This window comes from Monopterus albus, unplaced genomic scaffold (genome assembly GCF_001952655.1).
Source record: "Monopterus albus unplaced genomic scaffold, M_albus_1.0 scaffold186.1, whole genome shotgun sequence".
NCBI lineage: Eukaryota > Metazoa > Chordata > Actinopteri > Synbranchiformes > Synbranchidae > Monopterus > Monopterus albus.
The window spans coordinates 1,095,374-1,110,501 of NW_018128066.1; positions in this window are offsets into that span (position 1 = coordinate 1,095,374).

The window sequence follows — 15,128 nt, forward strand, 5'->3', positions numbered from 1 at the left end:
CAAAACACAACAGTACTAACAGATTTCTCCACAACCTAATATCTGAAGAAGAGGGAAAGAAAAATAACTAGCACCTGTTTGCTGTGATCATCTTGCCTATCAGTGTTTTCAAAAACAAAAATCACTAAGTGCACTCACTGAAAAATCAACACAATTTTAAATTGGTACAAACATTTTTGCTTTCAAAGCAGAATGTTTGCATTCTTAGCCAAAGGACTACAGGTTAATGAAAGCTGGGTTGAGTGTGGTATGTTTAAATAAATGCTGGCAGAGAAACTCTTTGTCTGTTATGTTAAATAGCTTGACCACAATTAACATGTCTGTGAAAGCAACATCACATGCATGGATCTTAATGAGTCAGTCAGACAACAACTCTTACACCGTGCTCACTTGTATGCAATTATAAGCCAGTGTGGGCTGAACAGCAGCAAACATTCAGACTATGATATAGAGAAAAGAACAGAGATAGAAATAATGGCTATGTGATGTATACCCAAGCACCATTAGAAAACAGCATAATTCCCAGTAGCATCTGCAGGCCTGGCTGTATTTGCAGACCACTGAGAACTTCAACCCTTTATCAATATGACTACAAAATATGAGTGTATGTATGAGCATGTCTAGAGGAGTTTTCAGTGAGGCGGTAATGAATGTCTCTCTGGTGGATCAGTATGTAAACACTGAAGGAGAGTGAACTCTGGCAACAGCCATTCCCATTTGGCTCAATTAGGCCCGAAAGTGAGACAATCAATGGTGCTGGCCTTTCTGCCGGCCCGCCTGTTGGCGACAGCGGTGCACTCAGTAAAACAAAATGGGAATAATCAAAGTCCATAATTAGTTGGCCTGAGAGAGTGCAGGAGTACGTTTTCACTCAGCTATAACCAGACGAGAGTGCAGTGACTATGGCGGCACAGGCAGTACATGGAGATGAATACACACAGCCTCAAGGAAAAAGGACAAAACAAAATGCAGTACAAGTTCTGTGCTATATAAATATCTGTGAACTGCTCACTGTTGCACTGAGAGAAGCCACACAACACACACAAGCAGTGGCTCAAAAGTCTGCTTGGTGACAACTGAAACAATAGGGATGTCAGAATATAACTTAAACAAAGCAACAGTGATGATTTTTTTTTTTTTTTTTAATATTTGAATCATAAGTATCACTCAGTTGGGACAATATTCTATGAACAAAAGAGAGAGCAAGCAAGAAAGAGAGCCACAATAAAGATGAGATATTAAAGGGAAAAATATGTTTATAGTATGTTTATTCTTTAAAGTGGTTGTGGTCAAACTGGGAAGGGAGTGTGGAATGGAAGGTTGGGAAAACTTTCCTTTTTGATAAAGCTTGTAGTTAGGGCTGGATCAGGTGACCCTGACCCTTCCCTTAGTTGTGCTGCTATAGGCCTAGGCTGCTGGGGGGCCCCATGGTGCTCTGAGTTTCTCTCCTCTCCTCTCCATGCATCTATATGCCACATTACACATCACTAACTTTGTTTCTCCTCTCTCCCGTAGTGTGTCCTCTCTCTTTCCTGGTACCTTTCTCCAGGTAGCCCCGGCTCTGGGGTTCTATGTTTCTGATGAGCAATCACCGGCTGCATCAAGCTGCCCAATGCTTGATTGTTTGTTGTGTCTTATTGCTTTTCTTCTTTTCTCTCTCCTCTATCCACCCACCCCAACCAGTTGAGGCAGAAGGCCGCCCACCAAGAGCCGGGGTCTGTCAGAGGTTTCTTCCGTTAAAGGGAGTTTTTCTTCCCCGTTGTCGCCAAGCGCTTGGTCAAGGGGGATTTGTTGGCTTTTCCTTTATAATAATAGTGACCCTGAGCCTTCCCTTAGTTATGCTGTTATAGGTCTAGGCTGCTGGGGGGGCCCATGATGCTCTGAGTTTCTCTCCTCCACTCCCCTCCCCTCTCCTCTCCTTTCCTCTCTCTCTATGCATCTATATGCCACATTACACATCACTAACTCTGTGTCTCCTCTCTCCCGTAGTGTGTCCTCTCTCTCTCCCCGTACCTTTCTGCAGATAGCCCTGACCCTGGAGCTCTATGTTTCTGATGAGCAGTCACCAACCACATCAGCCTGACCAGTGTTTGATAGTTTGTTGTGTCCTGTTGCTTTTCTTCTTTTCTCTCTCCTCTATCCACTCACCCCAACCGGTCGAGGCAGAAGGCCGGCCACCAAGAGCCAAGGGGGTCAAGGGGGATTTGTTGGGTTTTCCCTCTGTAATAATAGTGATAACAGTAAGGTCTAGACCTTACTTTGTAAAGTGTCCTGAGATGGTTTCTGTTGTGATTTGGTGCTATACAAATAAATTTGAATTGAATTGAAATGAACTGAATTGAATTGAATTGAAAACAAAAGAAAATGGCCCAGATTCTCTGAGAGCATATCTGAGAGCTCTGGACAAGGATGTTAGCCTGCTGCAGCTGTTGTTTTGGGGTCCTCTTGAGCCAGAGCCAGCGACTAGCCTGTCCTGTGGTGCTGGAGAGATCTTTGGTTTGCCTTAAGGCTTGTCCTTGAACACCCATGTCCTTAAGTAACCTGGTGGTTGACAAAACCTCTGCAGCCAACTTCAACTGGGTAGACCTTAGTTTTCCAGCCACGTTGTTCAGCATCCACTCCCAGCTCAGCATACTTAAGGCTCTTCTGTTGGTGGCCTCCTCCATAGCATCGTCCCAGGGTACAGGCAACTCCACTATGAAGGCTGTGCAGTTAGAGGAGGACCAAAGCACAATATTTGATGTTGCAATCTCAGCTGGAAAGCATAGGTGTTGGTTCAGGTCCACTGACAACATCTGGTCTCGTGCCCTGCCCAGCTGGTCAGTGTGTGGCATAGATATGATGCCTTTGTTGAGCACTGCACCTATCCTAATGCAATGCAATGCAGCAGCTGAGGGATGGGATGATGGAGAAGGTAGGGTACAGACAGGTGTCCACCTGGTCTCTAGGGTGGCTGCAAGACACTTCTGTACCTGGTTATGCCACCAAGTGAAACAGATTTGTATCAGGCTTGTCTTGCAGCCCACCAAGATATACTTGTGATTGGCTGGACACTGATAAAGCAGGCACCTAGGGTCTTTTCTATATCACTGGTTGAGGTTGTCTGGGGTTGGCAGGATGTCATTAGTGGCTTGAATGGTGAAGCTGGTTTCGTATGCCTCCATATTCCACAGGTCCTTCCAAGAGAATTTTCTCTTCTCCACATCTTCCCACTGGGTCCACTGGCCCTGCTTTGCTTGTGAAACTGCCTTTGCATATTTCATTGCCTGTTCTTGACGGCAAACCTCATCAATCACCAGACCTCAATGCTGTGATGGGGTTACTTTGTTCAGGGTAGTTGGCTCTCTCCAAAGCCAATGCATCCTCTCCCTTGCTGCACACAACTGACAATGTCCTGATGTTTGAGAGATGACCAGAGGATTAGTGGTTTGATTCCTGGCTTGTCTAGTCAGCACGTTGAAGTGTCCTTGAGCAAGACACTGAACTTCCAGTTTCTCCTGGTGATGACATCGGTGTGTGAATGTGTGAGTGTTTGGGAGTGCAAATGGGTGAATGGCCAGGTAGTGTGAAAGTGCTTTGAGTGTGCTGCAAAGTATAGAAAAGCGCTATACAAGTATAAGACCATTTAACATTTATTTTGCCTGATGAGCAGCTATGGCTGGGTTCCACTTTGTCCCATTTGCTAGGTCAGGAGCTGTCTGGGAGACATATGGGCCACAAGACTCTGTGAGTGACATTTCCAACCTTACTTTGGAGCACTTGAATTCCTCTGTGAGGCTAGATACTGGTAGCTCCAAAATTCCTTTCCCATATGGAGCTGTGCTGGTGATGCACCTGGGAAGCCCAAGCCATTTCTTGGCAAATGAAATGATCAGCCTTTCCAGTTTGTCGACCAAGAAGGAATGTCATATATGGTGAAGGGCCACATAAGCAGCAGCAGACCAAACTGGAAGCACCGGAAGTTTACCAGGTAGGAAAGACTTGTCTATGGACTCCAGATCTTTGATGGTATCTTGCCTGATCTGGTCCACTTGGACTGTGTCTCTGAGTGTCACATTATATCAGTGACCAAGACGTCTGATTGGTTTCTCTCTTACTGTTGATATGGGCTCTTTGTCGATGGAAAAACATTGCTCGGACAACTTCCCCTGGATGATTGATATGCTCCTGAACTTGCCTGGCTTTATCTTCAGCCGGGCCCACTCGATGTTGTATTGGAGTTTCTTCAGGAGTTGCCTAGTGCAGGTCTTGGTGGTGTTGAGTGTAGTCAAGTCATCCACGTATGCCCCGACTGGAGGCTGCCGAAGGCCAGGTTTGTGCTGTTCCCCTCCTACCACCCACCACAAAGCCCGAATGATGATCTCAATAACCTTGGTGAAGGCTAATGGAGAGACTGTACATCCTGCCATGATGCCTGTTTCCAAATGCTGCCATGCTGTGGTGTATTTGTCAAAAAATGTGATGTTTTCTGTCTGATAGCAATTTTAAAAAATGTACTCACCATTACCACAATCAGTTGATAATTAACAGACAAATCCAAAGTTTACACTACCACTGACTGTACCAATGTATTGTATTACAGTATGTTAGAGGACCTGCAGTAAAACTGACAAACTGGTTATTCATTATTGTTTTCAGCATTATTTTTTATGCTATTTGACCTAAATATGGCACCAACAAGTTGTTTCCAAAATAATTCCAATCTGAAATCTCTATTCATAATATACAGTATATGTATAAAATTGCCATCATTTACATTGGTGATGAACATGACCATTTCCACATGTAAACTAGTGTCAATGAAATGCTTGCTGAATACAATGAAGCAGACTATGGCACTCAGTAAAACAATGGCCACCGGACTGTAATGTTGCAGTAGGAATAATTAGAGGGGGGAGGTGATGCTGGCACAGGCCAGGGTCACGCTGCCCCTGGTGTTCAACAGAAGGTGGCCAGCCTAATGATGAGGAAGATTGCTCCTGTATAAATGGCTGCCAAGCTGAAGTTGTATAGTGGTGTGTGTCTGTATATGTGTGTGTGTGTGTGTGTGTGTGTGTGTGTGTGTGTGTGTGTGTGTGTCAGAGAGGCGTTAGATGCCTTGATTTCTGGCCCCAGATCAGAAAGATAGATTGGCACACAATATCCATCCAATCTATGCATCCCCCCACTTTCATACTGTAGTGTATTCAATCTTATGTGTACACAAATAAACACATATGCAGACATAGCAGAAGCACACTTTTTAAACCTACAAATATAATTGGAATGTGCTGCAAACTGGACATATAGATGTATTTAGATGTTTCAATTACCTCAAAATACTTTAGAGGCATATCACTAAGCATGTGAAATGTCAGAAAAGAGATTCAGTGAATTTCAAATTTTGTTGATTTGTGAACTGTTCAGCAGCACCTTAAAGTAGATGCTGAAGAATGATTTAAGGTGTTGTGTACACATAAATTATGTGTGAGTTCTGCCCCCCTTGACTGTGACAAAAAAAGTTTTGAATAAAGTTACTATCATAACTTGTTTTTGATAATTTCCTGATTTACTTGAATAATTTGTTGATTGATGGAGTAATGCGGGTTTCTTAAACTGAACATTTATTTTTACACCTATGCAAATACATGTATAAGTAATAAATACAGAAACAGTTATTTAACAATATGATAAGGAGTAGTTTAATTTATTTTACATTACATTACATTTAGACAACGTATTGTGAGGGTCTGTTGGGAACGTTTGGCAGAACCCCCTGTCCGGGAGACCTTTAACTCCACCTCCGGCAGAACTTCAACCAGATCCTGAGGGAGACTGGAGACATTGAGTCCGAATCCCGGCAGTAAGTCAGACTTGTTTCCGGTGCATGTTGGACTCCGGCAGGGCTGCCCTTTGTCACCGGTTCTGTTCATTATTTTTATGGACATAATTTCTAGGTGCAGCCAGGGGCCGAAGGGAGTCCGGTTTGGGAACCACAGGATCTTGTCTCTGCTTTTTGTAGATGATGTTGTCCTGTTGGCTCCATCAGTTATTTTTGGCGGCCTGTTTTAATTTTAGTTTTAGTCTAGTCTTTGTGTGAAGCCGTCATTTAGTTTTTATTAGTTTTAGTCACATTCATACTCTTTTTAGTCTAGTCTAGTTTTAGTCAACAAAAACTGATGATATTTAGTCTAGTTTTAGTCAATGAAAATTGTATTTGTCTCTTTTTAGTAATGCAATTCTATTTAACCCAGTCAATATAGTTTAAGTACCTAGTAGTATAGATGAAACCAAAATTTTCTGTTAGCCAAACCCATTTCAAACAAGGTCATCTTATTATATTATTGTCACCTTATAGACTCAAAAATACATCTAATACACATTTTGTGTGATTGTGGCCGCATTTCTCCCCATCTTTTTCCACAACACACTTCGTTTTCTTTTCTACTTCTATGTCGGGGTGGTGGTCCCTCTTTTCAAGAAGGGGGACCGGAGGGTGTGTTCCAACTATAGGGGGATCACACTCCTCAGCCTCCCCGGGAAAGTCTATGGTTGGTGGAGAGGAGAATTCGACTGATAGTCGAACCTCGGATCCAGGAGGAACAATGCAGTTTTTGTCCTGGCCACAGAAGACTGGACCAGCTCTATACCCTCTTCAGGGTGGTGGAGGGTTCATGGGAGTTTGCCCAACCAGTCCACATGTGTTTCATGGATCTGGACAAGGCATTTGACTGTGTCCCTCGTGGCGCTCTGTGGGGGGTGCTCCGGGATTACGGGGTTCGGGGCCCTTTGCTAAGGGCTGTCCGGTCCCTGTACGACCGGAGCAGGAGCTTGGTTCGCATTGCCGGCAGTAAGTCAGACTTGTTTCCGGTGCATGTTGGACTCCAGTAGGGCTGCCCTTTGTCACCAGTTCTGTTCATTATTTTTATGGACAGAATTTCTAGGTGCAGCCAGGGGCCGGAGGGAGTCCGGTTTGGGGACCACAGGATCTCATCTCTGCTTTTTGCAGATGACATTGTCCTGTTGGCTCCATCAAGCCAGGACCTCCAGCGTGCACTGGGTTGGTTTGCAGCTGAGTGTGAAGCAGCTGGGATGAGAATCAGTACCTCCAATTTCGAGGCCATGGTTCTCAGTCGGAAAAGGATGGCTTGTTCCCTTCAGGTTGGTGGAGAGTTCCTGCCTCGAGTGGAGGAGTTCAAGTATCTTGGGGTCTTGTTGATAGCACTGCAACCTCTCTGCGACAGGCAGATCGGTGCAGCTTCTGCAGTAATGCAGTCAATGCACCGGTTCGTCGTCGTGAAGAAGGAGCTGAGCTGTAAGGCGAAGCTCTTGATTTACTGTAGTAAAGTGAATAAGTGTCTGGAGAGAGGGAAGTCTGGGCATCTTTGCTTAGCCTGCTGCCCCCACGACCTGGTTCCGGATAAGTGGAGGAAAATGGATGGATGGATAAGCAAGGAAAATAAATGTATTAAAAGTAAGCAAAGCTCAGTAGTTCTGGGCAAATAACAAAATAAAGTTATGAAAAGTAACTAAAAGAAAATGAATAACTGAAAAGTAACTAAAGGGAATTAAAGGTATGAAAAGTAACTAAAGGTTATAAAGTAACTAGAGCCTATAAGAATCAAATCTTACAGGATGCACTGGGATCGCTCATTGTTTATACTTTCAAATATACCCATGCCCAAATGGAAAACAGACAGCCCAAATGGAAAGACAAACACGTACATATGTCTCTTGTGCTGTGTTACATAGGCACAGAAAGGAGAGGACTATTGAAATCAAAGTAGACCAGCCTTGCACCCCAAGCACGGATCTGTGGGGATAATAGACCTGCTGAATGCAGAGCAGCTAGCAATAAGGTACTGCACTGTATGAATAGAAATGGAGTGTGCTCCATGGTCCAATCATAAAGAGGCCTCTATGTGCACAGCTGTCATTTCTGTGGGAATTGAAAAACTGATCATGTGAGATAATGCTGAAGTTTTCAGTTTTCCATACTGTAAAGGAGTGAAATAATAAAAACACAACACATTTCAAAACCATGCGGACCTGCAAATTGAGCCCACCTCCAGTGTACATGAAAAAGTAATTTACAAGGTGATCAGAGATAAGGGCACTGTTTTCCATGCCATCACATTTCTTTGTCTTCCCATTGGCATGAATATTGAAGAGCATTCACCTTGTTTATCTTTAAATTTAATATTTACTCCTTGTCAGATGCATTTGGGGGCTTTTCATCACTGCTGTTCTCCAAGTGCAATATTTTCCACTATGGTATTTGTCCTCACTATAAATGTTTGATGAACATCACAATAAAAGGTTTGGGGGGCAGGGATTTACCTGTGCTACATTTTTTATGTTTCACTTTCTAATGGTATTTATAGCACAGTCCCTACCATCACACTTCCTCCCCAGGGGTTCCTCCTTTTTCCGGGACTCCCTTTTCTTTCCCTCAAGGTGAATTTGGACTAGATTGAATTAGGCAAAGGAAAGTAGGTCAGTGGCTTGGATCAGTCTTTTACATTGTTAGTGTGAAAGTTAAACCTGAAGCTGGTATATTCCCACTAGCAGTATCAGCTGCCCAGATGTGTTCTTTCTTCCTTCTCTTCCTTTTTTTTTTTGCTTTTCCTTACTTTGCCGTGTAAAATGTTTTCTCCACCATGCACTCAGGCACTGCTGGACAGATAAACACATTATTGCTGTGTTTCTGTCTTCCTGAGGGCGATTTTCATTTTTCTTATTTCTTTGAGGTTATTTCATGCATATATTTTCATAGTTCTGTTTTCTTAACTTATAATCAGGGACAGAGCAGAAATAAAAAAATGGCAAGGGACTTTTAACTCTAACTGGCCCGACAGAACCCATCTGGAGATACATCATCACATACAGTATGCTCTAAGGTACAATTATAACAATCATGTAGTAAACACAGGTCCAATTAATTATGATAAACACATACACATAAATGAATTACATATAATTTGTACAATAATTACTTACATATTCGATTGCATGTTCTATGATAATATCACTAGTTTATTAAGAAAACCTGTATCAAACACTTTCAATTTCACAAAGTGGCTCAAGTTTCAAAAATGACCTTATAACTGAGTCGACAAATAAGAATCAACTGAACATTAATAAGTAAAGTATGTGATGTATATATACTGTTATTCAGTTTGGATTGTACTGAACAGTATTTCTTGTTTTTACTTTGCTCTCTCTATAACTGCAGTTTAATAGACTACAGAGAGAGGGAAATTAGAATTGGACAGAAAGGCAGTACAATAGAGCACCAGACATATTTTCATTTTAGTGGCTTTTCTTCATCAGATTTTTCTATAATAAAACTGTGCAGTAGGTCTGAAGCCAGTGCAGAAAACAAAACTATATAACCCCCTCCTAAAAGAACTCACAGACTGCATACACCAGACAAGTAAACTGTTTGGAAAACTTGTTTGGTTTATTAGCCATCCTTGAGCCTTTTCTTGTTCAGTTTGCACATGCTGTTACCTTTTTTAAAAATTTAAAGTTATTAAGACAAAGGCAACAGAGGAGCTCAGAAGATCACCATGTTTTCTTGTGTATATGCATGCAACTTATCCATGTATGCATGCCCATAAATGTGGCCTATCGCTTTTCAGCATTGCACTTTGTAGAAGCTCCCTCCACACTTGTCTCACAGCCAACTGTACATCCATCCATTTTCCTCTGCTTATCCGGAACCGGGTCGCGGGTGCAGCAGTCTAAGCAAAGATGCCCAGACTTCCCTCTCTCCAGACACTTCCTCCAGCTCCTCTGGGGGAATGCCAAGGCATTCCCAGGCCAGCTGAGAGACATAGTCCCTCCAGCATGTCCTGGGTCTTCCCCCGGGCCTCCTCCCGGTGGGACATGCCCGGAACACCTCCCTAGGAAGGCGCCCAGGAGGCATCCGAAACAGATGCCCGAGCCACCTCAGCTGGCTCCTCTTGATGTGGAGGAGCAGCGGTTCTACTCTGAGCTCCTCCCGGGTGACCGAGCTCCTCACCCTATCTCTAAGGGTGCGCCCGGCCACCCTGCGGAGAAAGCTCATTTCGGACCCTCCGCCACCTTGAAGAGGGTATAGAGCTGGTCCAGTGTTCCATGGCCAGGACGAAAACCGCATTGTTCCTCCTGAATCCGAGGTTCGACTAGCGGTCGAATTCTCCTCTCCAGTACCCTGGCATAGACTTTCCCGAGGAGGCTGAGGAGTGTGATCCCCCTATAGTTGGAACACACCCTCCGGTCCCCCTTCTTAAAAAGAGGGACCACCTACCCCGGTCTGCCAGTCCAGAGGCACTGTCCCCAACTGCCATGCAACGTTGCAGAGGGGTGTCAGCCAAGACAGCCCCACAACGTCCAGAGACTTAAGGTACTCAGGGCAGATCTCATCCACCCCCGGTGCCTTGCCATTGAGAAGCTTCTTAACTACCACAGTGACTTCAGCTTGGGTGATGGACGAATCCACCTCCGAGCCCCCGGCCTCTGTTTCCTCATCGGAAGACATGGCGCTGGGGTTGAGGAGATCCTTGAAGTATTCCTTCCACTGTCCGACGATGTTCCCAGTTGAGGTCAACAGCTGCCCACCTCCACTGTAAACAGTTTTGGCAGGGCACTGCTTCCCCCTCCTGAGGCGTCGGACAGTTTGCCAGAATTTCTTCGAGGCCGACCGATAATCCCTCTCCATGGCCTCACCGAACTCCTCCTAGACCCGAGTTTTTGCCTCCGCAACCACCCAGGCTGCAGTCCACTTGGCCTGCTGGTACTGTACATTGAAACCAGTGTTATTTGTCTAGAGCAGAGAATGGCTCATTTTGATAAAAATTAGCTTTAAGCTTGTTGTCTACATTACTGTGAAACAAAAGAGGCATAGTTTGTATTGTAACAATGTTTTGCTATTGATCCGGAAACTTTGACTCTGAGTGTCTTTACCAAAAATCTCCTGGTAAAAGTTAAAAACAAAGACAAAGAAAATTTTCCAACAATTCTCATGACCAGTGTTTGATTGCTTGTTGTTTGTTTCTTCTATTAAAGGGAGTTTTTCCTCTCCACTGTCGCCAAGTGCTTGCTCAAGGCGGATTTGTTGGGTTTTCCCTCTGTAATAATAGTGATAATAGTAAGGTCTAGACCTTACTTTATAAATTGTCCTGAGATGACTTTTGTTGTGATTTGGCGCTATACAAATAAAATTTGATTTGATTTGATTTGAATGGGGAAAATGCTATTTTAAAAAAAATTTATGGTGCATGTGATAGGAAAACCCTGGCTGCAAGGCTGAGTGGCAGCACCATATTCAGGACAGAAAAATGGGATTCATCTTAAAGGAATCATCATGAATATTCAAGGTTACTGTCTTCAAAATAAAGCAATTTGTTTTTTAGATTTGTTGTCACTGGCTAAAACTTCCACTGGATATCCACACTACCTCTCAAACAAACCTGTGCAATAATAGTATAAAATCAGTCTTAAGTAGTCAACTTTTTACTGATATGCTATTGATTTTTACTTTCCATTTGTCCATTTTCTGCCACTTTTCTTGAGATAGGTTGCACCAGCAGCAGGTTCAGCAGAGTAGTCCAGAATGTTTTGCTGTCAGGTTTGGCAGGTGAAACTGCCAAGTAATGTTTGTAGTGAACTCAATTATATAGCCAGATGAACAGAGGTAGAGAATAGTTTTTTTTTTTGTTTTTTTTTTACTAATAACAACAGTAAAAGTCCAGAATCAAAATCAGGTCAATAATACAGTCCGAGGTCAGCGCTGGTAAACATCAACAACCAGGAGATCCACAAGAGAGAGGTCAGGGAGGAGATAGAGGGTCGGTACACAGCAGGCAATCAGATTCTGGGGGAATAAGGCAAAACACGATGGTCAACAGACAATCCGGGGTCAGAACAAAATAATCAGGCAGAGAAAGAATGCTGGAAAGTCAGAGCTGGGGTCTAGAACAATCTGGCAACTTCCTGGTGTGGGGAAGTTGCCTATATTCTTGTGTAGCAGGTGTTGCCCATCTGGGTGATGAGATGCAGGTGAAAACAATACCAGCTGATTAATGTAAAGAGTCAAAAACTGAGGTGAACCAAACAGGATGTAATCTCAAAATAAAAGCCTGGGACCGGAAGCTGGTGGGACAGAATCATGACACTTGCAGCCCCTTCTGGGAGACCCCAAGGTGTTCCCAGGCCAGAGGAGTTATCCAGTTTCTGGGTCTATCCTGTAGCCTCAAATCAGATTTTTAGAGACAAAATCCTCAATAGTTAGGATAATCACCTTTATTGGCCATGTACTGTATGTTACACACAAAGAATTTGTTTCTGGTACAGAACCAACAGCAGCCACTTGCCAATTCAACCGATGGCTCTAACCATCAGGGGGGTTCTTTGTCTTGCCCAAAGACACTTCAACATGTAGACTGCAGGCACCGAGATTCAAACCTTCAACATTCTGGTTGGAGATGACTGCTCTACCCACCGCACCACTGTTGCCTACTTGCTACTTTGTTTCTTTCAATGACCATTTCTAAATCTCTTATTCGCCTACTCATTGTACAGTAAGTGATATACTGTGATTTCAGACAGCTATGAATCATCATTTTTCATGTTTCAATGTACAATTTGGGGCAAGGACAGTATATATTTTACTCCACAAAAAAGGTGGAAACCAAATACAGTACTCTCTGTAGTGACTATTTCAGTGCAAGATGCTCGACTATGCCATTATTATCTGTAACTGCTGTGTGTTATATCGGCAGAAAAAATCACACCATACAGCTGAATCAAACCACAGCTAAATTGTTGTTTTTTTGACCATCAACCCTTAAGAACATGTCTTCTCCTTTTATCGTCAACACAGTCATGGTGGGGAGGTTAAGAGGGGGCTTGAAGCAACCACTCCACAGACACGTTGCACACAATTAGCCAGCTGCAGAGGGACCATATGGCTGTCATGTCTCCTGTTGTTCCAAGGTGAAGACAAGGCTGTTTCTGAAGACAGAATGCCTGTTAAACAGAGGTACCCCACCCCTCCACACACACTAAACCACCACCCCCTTCAAGGAGGCCCTGCTCTGTTGAACATGTTCAAAGCCAACACTGCAGCCCTCGAAGCTAAGCTGTCATTGGCCTGCCCATATAGTGTCCTGGTGTTGAGCCCATGTTACATTTACAGTGTGGTGGCAGTGGGCTGGAGTAGCCTTACCATCTAATTAGGTGAGATAGCAGTTTTATTTCCTCTGGCCCATGGTAGATAAATCTCTCCATGTTTCTCCCCTGTTTATGGAAATAACTGTTAACACTATGATACATATTTAGGAGCTAAGCCTGTTGTAACTGTTCTGTGTCTTCAGAATATATTCTACCACACTATGTACAAAATTACTCTATATTGGCTACCTTGTACACTATGGTTACAGATGACATTTTACAGTATGTGAGTGCCTGAATGCTAAGTACAAACTTAATGTACTGTAGTGCCCTTAAAAATTCCCACAATTAAATAAAAAAGGTAGTGTCACAGCATGTACTGCATATGTTACTTTTCATCATAATTCCCACAGAGCAACGCTTTGCCTGCAATAATTCTGCAAAGACACAAAACACCAAGGGAGTGCTTCCGAATTATTATGAACAACAGTAGAACTTTTCTATTAGTTGTCTTTGACAGAAAACATTTAAAACGATAATACACCAAGATGTTATGACCACATTCAGAATAAGTGAATAAGAATAAGAATCAAGGACTAGGATACATTAAACAGTAAGTCAACAGTCAGCCAATGTATTGAATGTGAGAGAAATGTGGAGGTAGAAAGACCTGAGCAACTTTAACAAGGGCCAAATCATTTTTACCAGTCAGGGTAAGAGCATTACTGAAATTGCAAGGTTAGTGGAGTACCCCTGATCAGCAATGGTGAGTACAAACCAACCGTCTAAAGTGGGATAAACCACAAACTGGTGACAGGGTGTTAGGTATACTGGGACAAGTTTGATCTGTGACAGCTCCACTGCATATAAGACTTAAAGAGTCTCCTGCAAATATCTTGGTGCTTGATACCCCAAGCCACCTTCAAAAGCTTTGTAGAGCCCACGTTTCACTCATCAGTGTATTGATTTTCTATGGCAGCATATTGCTGCCACCCTGAAATTGTTCTTGTTTTAACAGGACAGGTAGACACTGATGGGGGAAGGGTTGTGTATGTCATGCTCATAGAATAAGACTGAATTGAAGACTCATGGTTAATACTGTATACAGGACATGAAAGTCAATTCATATGTCGTTGTGTGGATAGTTTCTATGGGGCAGTGTTGATGAGAGAGAGGCTGCTGAGCTGAGATGGTATGCTCATAGTAAACCCTAAATATAACCACTGTATTTATCTGTCTGAAAGCTCTTCTGCTGCTGCTGTAGTGTGTGTATATACAGTGGGTACGGAAAGTATTCAGACCCCCTTAAATTTTTCACTCTTTGTTATATTGCAGCCATATGCTAAAATCATTTAAGTTCATTTTTTCCTCATTAATGTACACACAGCACCCCATATTGACAGAAAAACACAGAATTTTTGACATTTTTGCAGATTTATTAAAAAAGAAAAACTGAAATATCACATGGTCATAAGTATTCAGACCCTTTGCTCAGTATTTAGTAGAAGCACCCTTTTGAGCTAATACAGCCATGAGTCTTTTTGGGAATGATGCAACAAGTTCACACCTGCATTTGGGGATCCTCTGCCATTCCTCCTTGCAGATCCTCTCCAGTGCTGTCAGGTTGGATGGTAAACGTTGGTGGACAGCCATTTTCAGGTCTCTCCAGAGATGCTCAATTGGGTTTAAGTCAGGGCTCTGGCTGGGCCATTCAAGAACAGTCACAGAGTTGTTGTGAAGCCACTCCTTCGTTATTTTAGCTGTGTGCTTAGGGTCATTGTCTTGTTGGAAGGTGAACCTTCGGCCCAGTCTGAGGTCCTGAGCACTCTGGAGAAGGTTTTCGTCCAGGATATCCCTGTACTTGGCCGCATTCATCCTTCCCTCGATTGCATTAATGAATTGATTGAATTAAGGCCAAAAAGTTCTATCTTGGTCTCATCAGACCAGAGAATCTTGTTTCTCACCATCTTGGAGTCCTTCAGGTGTTTTTT